Raw genomic sequence first — 17,780 nt, forward strand, 5'->3', positions numbered from 1 at the left:
CAGGGTCAGAGGCCTTTCTGTGGGCCGAGGGCAGAGTCTCTGGGCAGCCCCAGCACCCTGGGAAAGCCACGCACGGGAGGGAGTGAGAACTAATTCCAACGGTGGAGATTTTCCGTACTGGAGGGTGTTTCACTCAGAGGGAAATGCGACCGGCCTCATATCCTGGTTTGCGCGCGCAGATAAGGAGTGAGCGATTCCTCCGAGTGCCTTGGCAGTGCGCGCCCGTGTTATCGCACAGAGGGGCAGAGTCAGGGGCCTTTGTGTGGGCCAAAACGGAATCTCGGGCCGCCCCAGCGCCTTGCAAAAGCCACGCACGGGGACGGAGCGAGACTCAATTCCAACGCTGCAACTTTTCCCTGCGGTTGGGGGTTTCACTCAGAGCGTGAGACTGCTGGCCGGATATCCTGGTCTGCGCGCGCAGCCAGTGAGTGAGAGTTTCCTCCAAGCGCCCCGGAAGTGGGCGCCCGCTTGTGTTACCGGACAGAGTGGCAGAGCCAGAGGTCTTTGAATGGCCGGAAAGCCCGCCTGATTATGCTAGCAGCTCTGACTGACTGAGCCTTACCCAGAGCCCTGTGCTGAGTGGAAATAGAGTGGGGAGTTGCCAGCTCTTTGAGCCTCTTACTATCCAGGCAGAGGCAGCAGCAACCCCATAGCTGGATTATCAGGCTACTAATTGAGGAAGGAAAGACTAGGAGAAAGGCTCCAGGAACACGGACTCTCTCACTGTCGGAGCCTATAAATGCTAATAGCCTCGACTGCCAACGAGACTAAAGCACAATACATGACATTGCCATAGAGACTTATCAACTGCAAACCTCCACCTGAGTGTGGCAAAGGGGCAAAACCCGGGGTACAGAGTCACCGACCAGGAAGAGGGAGAGAAAAGAAAAAGCAAGAAGATAACCTCTCAAAATCAAGAATAATCTGCAGACTTTATAACCTATCCCATTTTATTATATTTGTTCGTTTGTTTCTCTTATCTTCATTCTTGATACTTTTTTTTTCCTCCTCCAATTTGGCCGATTAACTCTCTGCCGGTCTTACTCTCTCCTCTCCTTGAACTACACTACCCATAAGTGTTACATCTCCCATTATCTTTTCTCTTCTCTTCCTTTCTCTCTATGAGGGTTGCACTCCAAAACCCTTAACTCTCTCTCTCTCTCTCTCCTTTTTTTTTCTTCTTTTAGTGGTTCCCTCTTTTTTTCTCTCTCTCTCTCTTTCTTTTCTCCCTCTATATTAGTTTCTTCCTTTCTCCTTTACATCTCCTCTCATTCAAACCTCAATAACAAACAAATTATCTTATCTGGGACTCAAACTCATGTTTGTGGCATTTTGGGGGTTTTTACTTCACCTTTTTAAATCACTAGCAGTGCTCCCATCCCTGGCTCTCCATTTTATCTAGTTCTTGTTCCACTAAATACAATAGTAATTTTTTAATTTGTCCCCCCATTTTTCCGTTTTCCTCTTAATCCTCTCATCATAATTCTTAGACAACCAACACCTAAAAGCAAATCATTTTATTCTTGACCCAAATTTTTTCCTTATTTGCTTTTTGTGGGTCCATACGCTCTTTTTTTTTTTCTCTTTTTTCTTTTTTTTTTTTCCCCCTTTATTACTTTTCCCCAATTCAGGCCCTCCATCACAGGCATTGTTTGTTATAATTCACAGTCCACCACAAGATTTTATCAAGAAAGAGGGGAGAGGAGAGGAGAGAAAAAAAGGAGGGGGGGAATAATTTCCTTTTTTTTTTTTTTTTTTTTAATTTTTATTTTATTTTATTTTTCTTTATTTCATTATTAATTTTTTTTTAAAAAAAAACAACTCTTTTCGATTTTTTTTAAACTTTTTATTCTTTATTAAATCTCATTAATACTATCAACAAAACCACCCTCAGATGCCATTAAGGAAGAGAAAATCGAATATCATGGATAAAAAAGAAAGAGAGGTAACACAGCTAGATGAGGAAAAATCTATGGAGAAAAAATTTAATATATTGGAAACCTTGGAGCTAAATGACAGAGAATTCAAGATAGAAATCCTAAAAATCCTCCGAGATATACAAGAAAACACAGAAAGGCAATTTAGGGAGCTCAGAAAACAACTCAATGAACACAAAGAATATATGTCCAAGGAAATTGAAACTATAAAAACAAATCAAACAGAGATGAAAAACTCAATTCACGAGCTGAAAAACGAAGTAACAAGCTTAGCTAATAGAACAGGTCAGATAGAAGAGAGGATTAGTGAAATAGAAGACAAGCAACTTGAGGCACAACAGAGAGAAGAAGAAAGAGACTCAAAAATTAAAAAAAATGAGATAGCCCTACAAGAATTATCTGACTCCATCAAAAAGAATAACATAAGAATAATAGGTATATCAGAGGGAGAAGAGAGAGAAAATGGAATGGAGAACATACTCAAACAAATAATAGATGAGAACTTCCCAAACCTGTGGAAAGAACTAAAGCCTCAAGTTCAAGAAGCAAACAGAACTCCAAGTTTTCTTAACCCCAACAAACCTACTCCAAGGCATATCATAATGAAATTGACACAAACCAACAGCAAAGAAAAAATTCTCAAGGCAGCCAGGGAAAAGAAGAATACAACATATAAAGGAAGGCCCATTAGATTATCATCAGATTTCTCAGCAGAAACTCTACAAGCTAGAAGAGAGTGGACCCCAATATTTAAAGTCCTGAAAGAGAGGAACTTTCAGCCACGAATATTATACTCATCAAAGCTATCCTTCAAATATGAAGGAGAAATAAAAACATTCACAGATACAGAAAAGATGAGGGAATTTATCATCAGAAAACCCCTACTCCAGGAATTACTAAAGGGGGTTCTCCAATCAGATACAAAGAACAAAAAAAAACAGAGCCACAAGTAAAAGCTCCAAGAAGAACACAATAAAACCAAATTTAAACTGTGACAACAACAAAAAGAAAGATGGGGAGAAGAAGGAGATTAACAGTAGCAAAGGACGATGGAGTGCAAAAGTACTCACAAAATAGTTCGCTACAATGAACAGGGTAGGGACCCTTTTCATTATTCAAAGGTAACCACCATTGAAAAAACCACCACAGAAGCACATGAGATAAAAAAGATAGCAACAGTGGAAAGATGTATGGAATACAACCAAATAAAAACAAAAGATAGAAAAACAAAAGAGAAGGATCAAACAAGACACAAAACTAACAGAAAGCAAGATATAAAATGGCAAAGGGAACTCACAAGTATCAATAATTACACTAAATGTAAACGGATTAAACTCACCAATAAAAAGGCACAGAGTAGCAGAATGGATTAAAAAAGAAAATCCAACTGTATGCTGCCTACAGGAAACTCATCTAAGTAACAAGGATAAAAACAAATTCAAAGTGAAAGGCTGGAAAACAATACTCCAAGCAAATAACATCCAAAAAAAAGCAGGTGTAGCAATACTCATATCGGATAATGCTGACTACAAGACAGGAAAAGTACTCAGAGACAAAAATGGCCATTTCATAATGGCTAAGGGGACACTGAATCAAGAAGACATAACAATTCTTAATATATATGCACCAAACCAAGGAGCACCAAAATATATAAGACAGCTACTTATTGATCTTAAAACAAAAACTGACAAAAATACAATCATACTTGGAGACCTCAATACACCGCTGACGGCTCTAGATCGGTCATCCAAACAGAGAATCAACAAAGACATAGTGGCCTTAAACAAAACACTAGAGCACCTGGATATGATAGACATCTACAGGACATTTCATCCCAAAGTGACTGAGTATACATTTTTCTCCAGTGTACATGGATCATTCTCAAGAATTGACCATATGTTGGGCCACAAAAACAACATCAGCAAATTCAGAAAAATTGAAGTGGTACCAAGCATATTTTCTGATCATAAAGCCTTGAAACTAGAATTCAACTGCAAAAAAGAGAAAAAAAATCCCACAAAAATGTGGAAACTAAACAACATACTTTTAAAAAATGAATGGGTCAAAGAAGAAATAAGTGCAGAGATCAAAAGATATATACAGACTAATGAAAATGACAATACGACATATCAGAATCTATGCGATGCAGCAAAAGCAGTGATAAGAGGGAAGTTCATATCACTTCAGGCATATATGAACAAACAAGAGAGAGCCCAAGTGAACCACTAAACTTCCCACCTTAAGGAACTAGAAAAAGAAGAACAAAGACAACCCAAAACCAGCCAAAGAAAGGAGATAATAAAAATCAGAGCAGAAATAAATGAATTAGAGAACAGAAAAACTATAGAAAAAATTAATAGAACAAGGAGCTGGTTCTTTGAAAAGATCAACAAAATTGACAAACCCTTGGCAAGACTTACCAAGGAAAAAAGAGAAAGAACTCATATAAACAAAATCCAAATGAAAGAGGAGAAATCACCACGGACACCGTAGATATACAAAGAATTATTGTAGAATACTATGAAAAACTTTATGCCACTAAATTCAACAACCTAGAAGAAATGGATAAATTCCTAGAAAAATACAACCTTCCTAGACTGAGTCAAGAAGAAGCAGAAAGCCTAAACAGACCTATCAGTAGAGAAGAAATAGAAAAAAACATTAAAAACCTCCCCAAAAATAAAAGTCCAGGTCCTGACGGCTATACCAGCGAATTTTATCAAACATTCAAAGAAGACTTGGTTCCTATTCTACTCAAAGTCTTCCAAAAAATTGAAGAAGAAGCAATACTTCCAAACACATTTTACGAAGCCAACATAACCCTTATACCAAAACCAGGCAAGGATGGCACAAAAAAAGAAAACTACAGACCAATATCTCTAATGAATACAGATGCTAAAATACTAAACAAAATACTAGCAAATCGAATACAACAACATATTAAAAAAATAATACATCATGATCAAGTGGGATTCATCCCAGAATCTCAAGGATGGTTCAACATACGTAAAACGGTTAATGTAATACACCATATCAACAAAAAAAAAAACAAAAACCACATGATCTTATCAATAGACGCAGAAAAGGCTTTCGATAAAATACAACACAATTTTATGTTTAAGACTCTCAACAAAATGGGTATAGAAGGAAAATATCTCAACATGATAAAGGCCATATATGATAAACCATCAGCTAACATCATATTAAATGGCACTAAACTGAAGGCTTTCCCCCTTAAATCAGGAACAAGACAGGGTTGTTCACTCTCTCCACTCTTATTTAATGTGGTACTAGAGGTTCTAGCCAGAGCAATCAGACAAGACAAAGAAATAAAAGGCATCCATATCGGAAAAGAAGAAGTAAAGGTATCACTTTTTGCAGATGATATGATACTATACATCGAAAACCCCAAAGAATCCACAAAAAGACTACTAGAAACAATAAGCCAATACAGTAAGGTCGCAGGATACAAAATTAACATACAGAAGTCAATAGCCTTTCTATATGCCAACAATGAAACAACTGAGAAGGAACTCAAAAGAATAATCCCCTTCATGATTGCAACAAAAAAAATAAAATACTTAGGAATAAACATAACAAAGAATGTAAAGGACTTATATAATGAAAACTATAAACCATTGTTAAGGGAAATCGAAAAAGATATAATGAGATGGAAGAATATACCTTGTTCTTGGCTAGGAAGAATAAATATAATCAAGATGGCTATATTACCCAAAGCAATATACAAATTTAATGCAATTCCCATCAAACTTCCAATGACATTTTTTAAAGAAATAGAGCAAAAAATCATCAGATTTATATGGAACTATAAAAAACCCCGAATAGCCAAAGAAATCCTAAAGAAAAAGAATGAAGCTGGGGGCATTTCAATACCTGACTTCAAACTCTATTATAGGGCCACGACAATCAAAACAGCATGGTATTGGCAGAAAAATAGACACTCAGACCAATGGAACAGAATAGAAAGTCCAGAAATAAAACCACATATATATAGTCAAATAATTTTTGATAAAGGGGCCAACAACACACAATGGAGAAAAGAAAGCCTCTTCAATAAATGGTGCTGGGAAAACTGGAAAGCCACATGCAAAAGAATGAAACTGGACTACAGTCTCTCCCCCTGTACAAAAATTAACTCAAAATGGATCAAAGATCTAAACATAAGACCTGAAACAATTAAGTACATAGAAGAAGACATAGGCACTCAACTCAGGGACCTGGGTTTTAAAGAGCATTTTATGAATTTGACTCCAATGGCAAGAGAAGTGAAGGCAAAAATTAATGAATGGGACTACATCAGACTAAGAAGTTTTTGCTCAGCAATAGAAACTGATAACAAAATAAACAGAAAGCCAACTAAATGGGAAATGATTTTTTCAAACGACAGCTCAGATAAGGGCCTAATATCCAAAATATACAAAGAACTCATAAAACTCAACAACAAACAAACAAACAATCCAATAAAAAAATGGGAAGAGGATATGAATAGACACTTCTCCCAGGAAGAAATACAAATGGCCAACAGATATATGAAAAGATGCTCATCTTCTTTAGCTATTAGAGAAATGCAAATCAAAACGGCAATGAGATACCACCTCACACCTGTTCGATTAGCTGTTATTAGCAAGTCAGGTAACAGCAAATGTTGGAGAGGCTGTGGAGAAAAAGGAACCCTCATACACTGTTGGTGGGAATGTAAAGTAGTACAACCATTATGGAAGAAAGTATGGTGGTTCCTCAAAAAACTGAAAATAGAACTACCTTATGACCCAGCAATCCCTCTACTGGGTATATATCCCAAAAACTCAGAAACATTGATACGTAAAGACACATGCAGCCCCATGTTTATTGCAGCATTGTTCACAGTGGCCAGGACATGGAAACAACCAAAAAGCCCATCAATAGATGACTGGATAAAGAAGATGTGGCACATATACACTATGGAATACTACTCAGCCATAAGAAATGATGACATCGGAACATTTACAGCAAAATGGTGGGATCTTGATAACATGATACGAAGCGAAATAAGTAAATCAGAAAAAAACAGGAACTGTATTATTCCATACGTAGGTGGGTCATAATAGTGAAACTAAGAGACATTTATAAGAGTGTGGTGGTTATGGGAGGGAGGGGGGAATGGGAGAGGGATAGGGGGTGGGGAGGGGCACAAAGAAAACAAGATAGAAGGTGACAGAGGACAATCTGACTTTGGGTGGTGGGTATGCAACATAATTGAACGACAAGATAACCTGGACTTGTTATCTTTGAATATATGTATCCTGATTTATTGATGTCACCCCATTAAAAAAATAAAATTATATAAATAAAATAAAAAAGTATTAGTAATTCTTAAATATAACAATCCTCCAAAAATCTTCTACCTTCCTCAATATATTCGTTATCTGAAAAGACTGATGAATTTGCCTATATTAGTTTCCTATTTCTTGTAACAAATCATCACAGAATGGTAGATGTAATACAATATACATGTATTATCCCACAGATTCTTTATTCCAGAAATCAGGGCATAGCTCAGCTGGGTCCTCTTCAAGGCTGCAATCAAGATGTAAGCCAGGACTTGGTTCTCATTTGGGGGATGAATGGGGAAAGATGCACTTCTAAGATCACTCAGATTGCTGGCAAAATTCCTTTTCTTGTGAATATACAACTCATATTCATTTACTTTTTCAAATTCAACAAGGCGAGCAAGTTGGCTTGTCTAGTGTGTTATATAGCTGACTTAATCAGAAGAGTGACATCTTATTACACTTGCTCTATTCTGTTGATAGAAGCAAGTCACAGGTCTCCCTCACAATCGCAGGAGAGGATGATAAAAAGGCAAGACACCCATCAGTTGGAGTTGTGAGTTCTGAACATCACATATCTCTAACCATGTTTTTCTCTCATTGATATTATTACCATAGTGTGTAGAATATTTCTAAGAGTAACATGTCTTGGATTGTTAGAAAATTAATAGTCTGCTGTTCTCCTTTTCAGCTTTTTACATCAGATGACACACTTTAATATTTAATATAAATTTATGTTAATGGCTTGAATTCAAATGTTATCTTTGAAATAATCATGAATTTTTAACAATCTTAGTTAAATTTTTTTCTTGTTATAACATATCATCAATTCTTTTGAAAAGATTGACACTCAAAGGATTAGGAAGTTTTTCTTTTTCCTTCTTCTGCCAATCCAGACCTGGCTAACACTTTTACAACTGAAGAGAAGCCCCATCACCATAGTCACAAATAGATTAGTCATGTGTCATTAGGAAGTCTTCCTAATTCTTTGTAATTTCATCTCTTTGGTGCTGTGCTGAAATCTCATGAACTTTTTCATGAGTGAAGTCCACTTTATTTTACCACTTAATTCCTTTCTTATAAGTGTCTAAATAAATGCAGTTTGTTACCACTCTGCAAAAATTTGTGTTTATAAAAATTTTGATCAGATCAGAAGAAATTTTCTTCTGTTTTCTCAAATACTTTCAGTAGTTTTCTGGGAAAAAATTCAAATCTTTACATTTCTACTTTCATACATATTTACAACAACTTTATATTTCTGGACAAAATTAAAATCAATGGGAAAGATAACTATCTACTGTACATACTTTTATGCAGCTCAAACTCAGAAGATTAGTTCTGATATATTCGCTCTCTAACACAGAACATATTTTTAAAAAGGGATCCTATCTGTTCCTAGTTACAACATCACCAGAAACAGTGGCTTTTATTTATTTATCTTTTAATTCCCATTTATTTTTGGCTCTTGAGGTAATGTCATTTATTTATCCAATATGTAAAAAAGCAGCAAGTTCAACACAAAACAGAAACTTGAAATGTAGAATAGAAAAAATTAAGGGTAGCAGAGCAAGGCAATATAGCAAAAGAAGAAATGAGCCCTGGTCGGCTGGCTCAGCGGTAGAGCGTTGGCCCAGCGTGTGGAAGTCCCCGGTTCGATTTCTGGCCAGGACACAGAGGAGAAGTGCCCATCTGCTTCTCCACTCCACCCTTTTCCCTCTTCTTTCTCTCTATCTCTCTCTTCCACTTCCGCAGCCAAGGCTCCATTGGAGCAAAGGTGGCCCAGGCGCTGAGGATGGCTCCATGTCCTCCACCTCAGGTGCTAGAATGGCTCTTGTGGCATCGGAGCAATGGCCCAGGTGGGCAGAGCATCACCCCCAAGTGGGCATGCTGGGTGGATCTCAGTCAGGCGCATGCGGGAGTCTGTCAGTGGTCTGCCTCCCCGCTTCTCACTTCAGAAAAATACCCCTCCCCCCAAAAAAAAAGAAGAAGAAGAAGAAATGAGATATTGCCAAAAGGCAGAAGGTGTCCTGTCCCCTCTCTACCAGGAAAACACTCTAACATTTAGGTGGCAGTGCATCCCTTTTCATACACACAGGACTGATACTCTTTTTTGGGTAAGAAAATGTGGAGATGGGGAGAGTCTTTCTGGAAGCTTGGAAACCAAAGCTGGTCACTTTATTCTCTCTATTCTCCCTTCCCCATCCAGAGGGGAAAAAAAAGCAATTCAATATGATAGGGCAGTACAGTGAAAGAAGGAATGGTTCCACCTAACAGAGTGGGACAAATTCCCTCTCTGTGTTTCTAGATAATTCTCTAAGAAGTTGGGTCTTATCCAGTTCCCATTTAGAACTGTGTGCTTGAATACAACACCCTAAGTCCATCTGCTAGCCAAGGGGGAAAGGAACCATGCAAATCCTAGAAGTAAGTCTCTACAAAGAATAGGTGGAGTTTCCCATTCTAAAGCAGTTGTGGAGAAGAGGATTCAGGCTGCTAAAGTCCTGGTTTCCAATTATTTTCCCCTGCCTCTCCCTCAGCTTCGGGGAAGGTGTTAACAGTATTATCTCAGTTTTCTGTCTCTCTTCAAGCTGTGTCCTGAAACAAGTGCTTTTTTTTTTCTTTTTTTTTTTTCATTTTTCCGAAGCTGGAAACGGTGAGGCAGTCAGACAGACTCCCGCATGCGCCCGACCGGGATCCACCCGGCGTGCCCACCAGGGGGCGATGCTCTGCCCATCTGGGGCATTGGTCTACTGCATCCAGAGCCATTCTAGCACCTGAGGCAGAGGCCACAGAGCCATCCTCAGTGCCTGGGTCATCTTTGCTCCAATGGAGCCTCGGCTGCGGGAGGGGAAGAGAGAAGACAGAGAGGAAGGAGAGGGGGAAGGGTGGAGAAGCAGATGGGCGCCTCTCCTGTGTGCCCTGGCCGGGAATCGAACCCGGGACTCCTGCAAGCCAGGCCAACGCTCTACCGCTGAGCCAACGGCCAGGGCCTGAAACAAGTGCTTTTAAAATATCTTCACACAAATTATAATAAGATTTTAAAGCAGAATTATGGAAGGAAACTCACTGTTTCATCCAAACAAATGATACTGAGGGTCATAGTCTCAGAAGTGTGTTCCCTTCACTCAGAAATTAACCTGGTTCTATTTTCATACAAAATAAAGTAATGGAAATGTCATCCATTTCTGATTCTCTTTCGCTTATTACTTCCAGAAACTGAAATTTTTTTCACAAAAAGTTTCACATAATTTTTACCTTGGGTGTTAAAGAGACTTTTTCTTTTAATACATGAGACTATGAAAGCTAAAATTTAACTAATTTCTATTGAATGACTACTAAAAATTGATCATGCTACACCACGAGCATGTTTTATTTCATCTAGGAAGATATGTGGATTTCGGAAGCTGCATATTATTCCATTTCTTTAATAAGTCAGGAGAGAAGCTTCTAAGATGTTAAGTAATTTATACAAAATTGTATGCCTACTTAGATAACAGAGCTGGCATTTGAATCCAACTCTATCTGACCCCATAGTCCAATGAGATTGGCGCAGATTGGTGAGCAACAGGATGAGAGGCAGAGCTGCACCACAGAGCAGCACTGCAGAAAAGAGGATGCAAACATAGAGCTGGCAAAGTGCTCCCAGTCTCTCCAGACCAAGAGCTCTCACCTCTGTGCTCTGTCTTAAGTGCTCCTGAATTGAAAGCCAATTTATTTAAAATTAACTTGCTGTTTTAAACTAATTTGATATTCTAATACCTTGATCATCTAACACACTATGGTGAACAAAAGAAACACCCATAAAGACAACGCCTAGTTCTGATATAACTGAACAGGACTATGTAAAGGACAGGCTGGAAATTAAAAGTGCATGGAGTTGAGTGTTTTGTGTCCTAAGTTCTCAAGTACATTTAAAAATTCCAACTTTATATTTCATGGAAGATAAACAACTCCTGGTGCACTGAGGAAAATGTGTATGTGGGTGTTCATAGATGCGCATGTGCGAAATTCCGTTTCTAAGGACTTACTGTGCAATAGAAACTTTACATATAATATAGCAATTAATTTTACAGTAACACTACAGGGCATTAATATCAACTTCATTTTATAAAAAAAAAATGATACTGAGGTTCAAGGAAGTTGAATACATGTTACAGGCCACAGAAGTGGTAACACATCTCATTCCAAATTCTGTACTCTTTTCCTCAGAGGTTTTACCAGTTGTGGCAATTATATCCTCAATATTAAAATTGTATTTTAATACCAGTTTCTTTAAAAAAATGCAACCAGATAAATCTATCTGAAACAATCTGTAAAATTAAATGCCTATTTCCAAGGAGACTCCACTTTATTTAGATCTACAAATTAGTATGTAATTTTGACCTAATTAAAACATGTTATGCAAGTAAAGTAACATTTTTAGTCACTTATTAATAATTCACATTTAAATATTTACTTTTTCTCTTGGGGATTCTGTTGCTTAGTGTGCAAAAGTTAAAGTTTAGATATTATTAAGAAAAACATATGTTAAACTGAAACTAACAAAATATCCCTGAGCTCCTCTACCAGGGACAGCTATCACCCCAAAATGAAATTCATTTGTATCTGCACATATTCAGCCTCACATTCACCCTCCCCATAGTCAAGAGATTGGCATGGGATATCTTTACAGCTGACACAGCTTGGGCTTCCTTCTGGTCAAAAATATTTACTCCATTTTCCCATGTGAAAAATATTCAAATCTTCTCCAAAACATACCCAAACTTCAATTTGACAAGTAATAAGGCTTGATCAGGTCCATATGTAGTGCCTAAAGATCTGTCGAGTTACATAAACTGCCTACACTCCTTCTCTCCTGTGTACCCATTTCATGGTGGAATAAGGGCCAGAAAACCACAATAAAACATTCTTACTCGAAGTGGAAAGAAGAGGAGGCAAGAAGCAGTTACTAGGCTATAACAATTCTCAGCTTTTATTAAGCAAATATTGCCCAAAAAAACCATACCTCAGGTAACACTAAGGACATCTTTGTGAGACTACTCCATTGACTTGAAGAAAACCTTTCCTTTTTCTAGTTATTTCAATTTCTGAGCTCTCTCTCTATGCTTTCTAAATTTTACTTGCAAACTGGCCAGGTTTGTTTTGTTTTGTTCTGTTCTTTAATGAGCTCATCACTTTCTGATAGTATCTAATAAGAAATAAAGTTATACATTCAATAGTTGCTTCAAATTTTTATTTTCCCTCTTTTAAGTAAAATATTACCAAATTACCAGTAATGATTTACCATGGATTGTTCTCCCATATGCCCAAAAGGGTCTCTTTGCTGCCTGCCTAATTCCAATGAAAATATCACATATTACAGATTTGTATATTGTTTTGTGTTATCACCCTATTGGGAAAACAAGTTTTTAGCAAGTGCTTTTTAGATTTGCTCACTTGTATTGGGGCAGTGCTATGTGTGTATAGTCTATGGAAGCTGCCGTGCTTCCGCAGGGTGGCAGATTGCAAATTGCAGATTACCTTTCTGCTTGGGAGGGGGCGTTGTTTGCTGTTTGCTGGAGGGTTGTTTTTTTTTCCCCCGAGCTGGTTTTGGCTGCAGAGCCTACAGAGAGAGAGAGTACTGAGGGGTTTGGGAGCCCTGTTGAGGTATGTGGGGTCCTATGGCTCCCATAAAGCCAGAGAATGAGTTGGAGCTTGGGAGACCTGAGTGAGATGGAAGCAGTCTTCCCTGCCTGTTTGCTGGTCCACCGTTATGAGATTTAATAAACAGAATGGCCCACCATTTTCTGGCTCCACAGTTTCTTTACCCTCTTTCCAAATCCAATGAGAACCTACACAGAATGGCCATGACCACTGGCCTTACACACCCTATTACCAATTTCTTCATAGTCAGATTTTGCTTTATAAAGATCTGACATAAAATCTCAACATCTTATGACATTAAACATTTTTCTTATCTGTGATCTATGGGTCTCCTTGGCCTGTGGGATCAGCTGAAGGATGTTAAAATGCCAGAAGAAACTTTCTCATGACAATTATAAAAGCACAAAAGAGGAAACCAAAAGCTTAAGCATTTTGGAACCTCTGCTGTCATCAATTCACTAATATTCCGTGTCAAAGCAAGTTGTATGGACAAGCCTAAAGTCAAGACAAAAGGAAGTCACTCTCTCCACCATGGATAAGGGGGCAAGGAAGTGAATAAGGAACATAAACAATGACTTAATCTACAGAGGTTTTCTGTTTCATCTTTTTTTTTAGTTCAATATTTAAACACAAGGAAAAGGTATATTTTACAGGGCTGCTGTGGGACTTATAAAATAGCATGTGTGAAGGATCTAATAATGATATTGGCAGATGTAGAATTTACTGAAATGGTAGTTTGTTTTTTGTACTAAGTTAAATGTCATTCATCAAGGAAAAAAGAGATACTTTAAATTTTGTTTTATTCATCATTTATTTTTTAATTTCACATTACTTTCAATATTACTTTATATTGGTTTTATGTGTGCAAACTAGTGGTTAAACAATCATATACTTTATAAAAAGCTCCGCCTATATTTCTAGTACCCACCTGACACCACACATAGTTATCACAATATTATTGACTACATTCTCCATGCTGTACTTTGCGTCCCCATGGCTAATTTGTCTTTGCCATTTTGCACTTCTTAATCCCTTCACCTCTTTCATCCAGTGCACCAATCCCCCTAATTCCTGCCAAACACAAGTTTACTCCCTGTGTCTATTGATCTCTTTCAATTATATTTGTTCTTTTATATTGTTCCTTAGATTCCACATATAAGTGAAAACATGGAATTTGTCTTTCTCTGATTTATTTCATTGATCATTATATACTGACGGTCCATCCATGCTGTCACAAATGGTAATATATCAATTTTTATAGTCAAGAAATATTTCATTACATATATGTACCACCCCTTGCCTAATGATGGGCACTTAGGTTGCTTCCATATCTGAAAAATCTCTTTACTTTCCCTTTGTAGGACAGTGTTTAAATGGTAGTATAAAATATTTATATTTTACAGACTGTATTTACCTTGGTTGGTAAAAATGTTAAAGCATCAAATTCCATTTCTTAACTTATATCTAATAAGCATTGTTTTGATTAATGTAAAACAATAATGACACTGTCTGCATACTTGCATATTGGTTGAAGAAATCAAGTTAGATCATGACTCTACTCAACATTTGCAGGACTTTTTAAGAACCTTTCATATGCATTTTACCATTTAGCCTACAAAGCTTTTTCTTTGTTCTTTAAATGCAGGAAACAAGCCAAAATACGTAGTCTATAAAATAGCAAAATCATAATTCACATCCAGTCAATCTAACATAATAAAATAATTATGCTTGTTTTATATTTGCAATCCATTACACAATTTACATTTGGCTATTACTTGCTTTGATCCTAACAAAAACTGGTAAAACAGTGAAACTGACACTTTTAATCTTTAAGACGTTGGCAAAATCAAGGTCCCATAGAAAAATGATGGAGTCATAAATATGAGCAAAATCTTCTTATAAACAAGTTTATATTCCTTATATCACCCAGATTATAAGCAAGGCCCTCAATCTCATTCTTTCTTCTCCCATTATGTGTCCTTTCTTTATTCTTCTAACATTTGTTCTCTGAGTGTCTAATATACCATATTTTGCTTTTCTCTCTAATGAGTAAAAAAATGGACTTTAGAATGGAAAAGAGAACAACCAACGTTAAGTGAAAATTGAGGTTCATGGTGTGAGAGAAAATAGTAAAAGCTAAACTTGCACTTCCAAGGAGCCCATATTACTAGTTCCAGTTGAATTAAATGGTAGAATTCTGAAAATTGTAGTTAGATGTGCAAATGATTAAACCCAGCTGGTGAATCTAAAAAAATATTGGCCTGACCAGGCGGTGGCGCAGTGTATAGAGCGTCGGACTGGGATGCAGACCGCCCAGGTTTGAGACCCTGTAGGTCGCCAGCTTGAGCGCCGGCTCATTCAGTTTGAGCAAAAGCTCACCAGCTTGGAACCAACGTCGCTGGCTCAAGCAAGGGGTTACTTGGTCTGCTCTAGCCCCTTTGTCAAGGCACATATGAGAAAGCAATCAATGAACAACTAAGGTGTCCAAACAAAAAACTAATGATTGATGCTTTTCATCTCTCTCAGTTCCTGTCTGTCTGTTCCTATCTATCCTTCTCTCTGACTCGCTCTCTCTGTAAAAAAAAAAAATATATATATATATATATATATATATATATATTCAATATATATATATATATATATATTGAAAAACTTCCTTCAGTCCAGGAAAAATGTAGAAAATTCTGGTCAGTAATCTTTCTCTGATTTAGATAAAATTTTTAAATGCTTATGAAATATATGTTTATATTCTCTAAATCTGATTAGATATTTATCTATAGCTTGTAATAATATATTTATTATTAAAAAATAAAACAAATCACAGAAAAATAAAGTTTTAAACAAAGTTGTTACATAAGTTTAGGATAGGGAAGGGCATAATAACATAACTATTTTATTATTATATTATACTTAAAATAATCAAACTTCTCACTGACATGAATAACCAAATAATTTATTCATTCATCAAACACTTATTAGAACATTTTATGTGCTATGCACTTTCCTGGCACTGGGGATATCCATGAATACGAAGACAAAGATATTTGCCTAATTAAACAACATTAGGATGTCAGAATACATTTCAAATCAAGAAAATTTTTTTGTGTGTCAGAAAATTTTAGTGAAGACTTTTTCAAAGAATGAAGGTGAATTTTAAAAATCATCAAATGACTTAGTATGAAGTGTAAATTTTTCAATAAATATAAATGCCTAGGTAAAATTAATTAGTAGTAGTTTCAATATTAATAGAATTTTAACAAAGACTCTTTTGAACTATATGCTGTTTTTCTGAGGGAAATTTATTTATTTTTTAAACCTCATTTGTTTGTCAATGTAGCATTGAGTAATAAAAAAAATGTTATAGCCTAGTTGTTAAGAAATCATGCTCTGAGTTTTGCCAAACATGGTTCAAATTCCAGCTTAGTTACATTTTTTTTCCAAATAATCTTAGTCTGACTAGTTAAACTCTTTAAATTTTAGAATTTTTTTTAATTTATAAAATGACTTAGTCATAGAACTTATTTCATTGTTTTTTGTGAGAATGAAATCAGACACTGTATTTAAAATACAAGACCATATTTTTAAGTATACCACTGAATATACCACTTTTTAAATAAACTACTGTAAATATACCACTATCACTGTGATCTCATTCAGACTGGGTGGTTAAAAACATGTTTTTACTAGACCATGTGAGAACTTTGCCTCTAAATATTTGCTGTTTATAAGAGAGCCTACCAATGCAGTGAATTAGTCTAGTCAATGACACTTCTAAAAGTTGATAAAGTGAAACATACAATAAGTACAGTGTCTTCATAAGATAGTAATACTCTGGATGACAGACATTTGTTAATCCTATTGAGTTCTCTGATACTGTTTTGAATGTCTCACATTTTAAATGCCAAGTGTGTTGTTTTAAATGTTTAGCATAACGGTGAGATTTCAAATAACAGAGGACCGAGGTCATGGTGCATCTTACCTGGGCTAAAGCATATTCTTGGTAGTGGATGAGCCCATGTGGATTGGAAAAAGATACAGGAGATAGTTTCTGAAAAGTGTGGAGAGGAGACCAATAGAACATGTAGATTCTTAAAGTACAATGAGAAATTTCTTGATGTATAGAAACTTATCTTTGGAAATTAGTATTTTTTTAAAATTGTGGAATAATAGAGTTCAACAGAAATTAAAAAAAAAAAACCTAAGAGGTAAAAAGACAGTCAGCCATTTCTATAGAGAAATATAAATTCAAATATAAAGTTTAAATTCAGGAATTCTGTTGGTTAAATGACCCTTTATAAAATATCTATAAAACAAATCATCTTTTAATGTCTATTTTTGCTATTTATAAGGAGCATTCTAGCTCTCAAATGTCTTATGAATAAAATTGTGATGCACAGTTCTTTTGCAAGTTGGGACTGCTAATAAAATGCCTGTGATTTTTAAATAGCAATGAGTTCAGCTTACTCACACAGTAAAAAGCTGTCTTTTATGTTCTCTTAATTAGAGTAGACATTTCTCCCTTGATACTTAAAAGTAAAGATTATACTTGCACTTGGAAAGTCATAATGAATTTCTGATGACGGTTAAGTGTATGGGAACTTGGGAGAAGTTGCCTTCAGCAAGAAAGCCAAAATTGTGTGGGTAAATAGATTAACATACTTTTATGTGTTCCTTGGTATTAATACTAACTGGTAGTAAAATCTTATTAGAGATTCACAATGTATTAAAATTTTTAAAGATGTTATGATTCTATATGACACAATCACATTTATGGTTTGTTTAGCTTTGTACAAGCATTTGCCAAGTATTCTTCACTTATCTTTTCTAAAAATAGGTCAAATATAATTTTGCACCCTCAAAGAAATGAAAAAGA

This window comes from Saccopteryx leptura, chromosome 2 (assembly GCF_036850995.1).
Source record: "Saccopteryx leptura isolate mSacLep1 chromosome 2, mSacLep1_pri_phased_curated, whole genome shotgun sequence".
Classification (NCBI taxonomy): domain Eukaryota; kingdom Metazoa; phylum Chordata; class Mammalia; order Chiroptera; family Emballonuridae; genus Saccopteryx; species Saccopteryx leptura.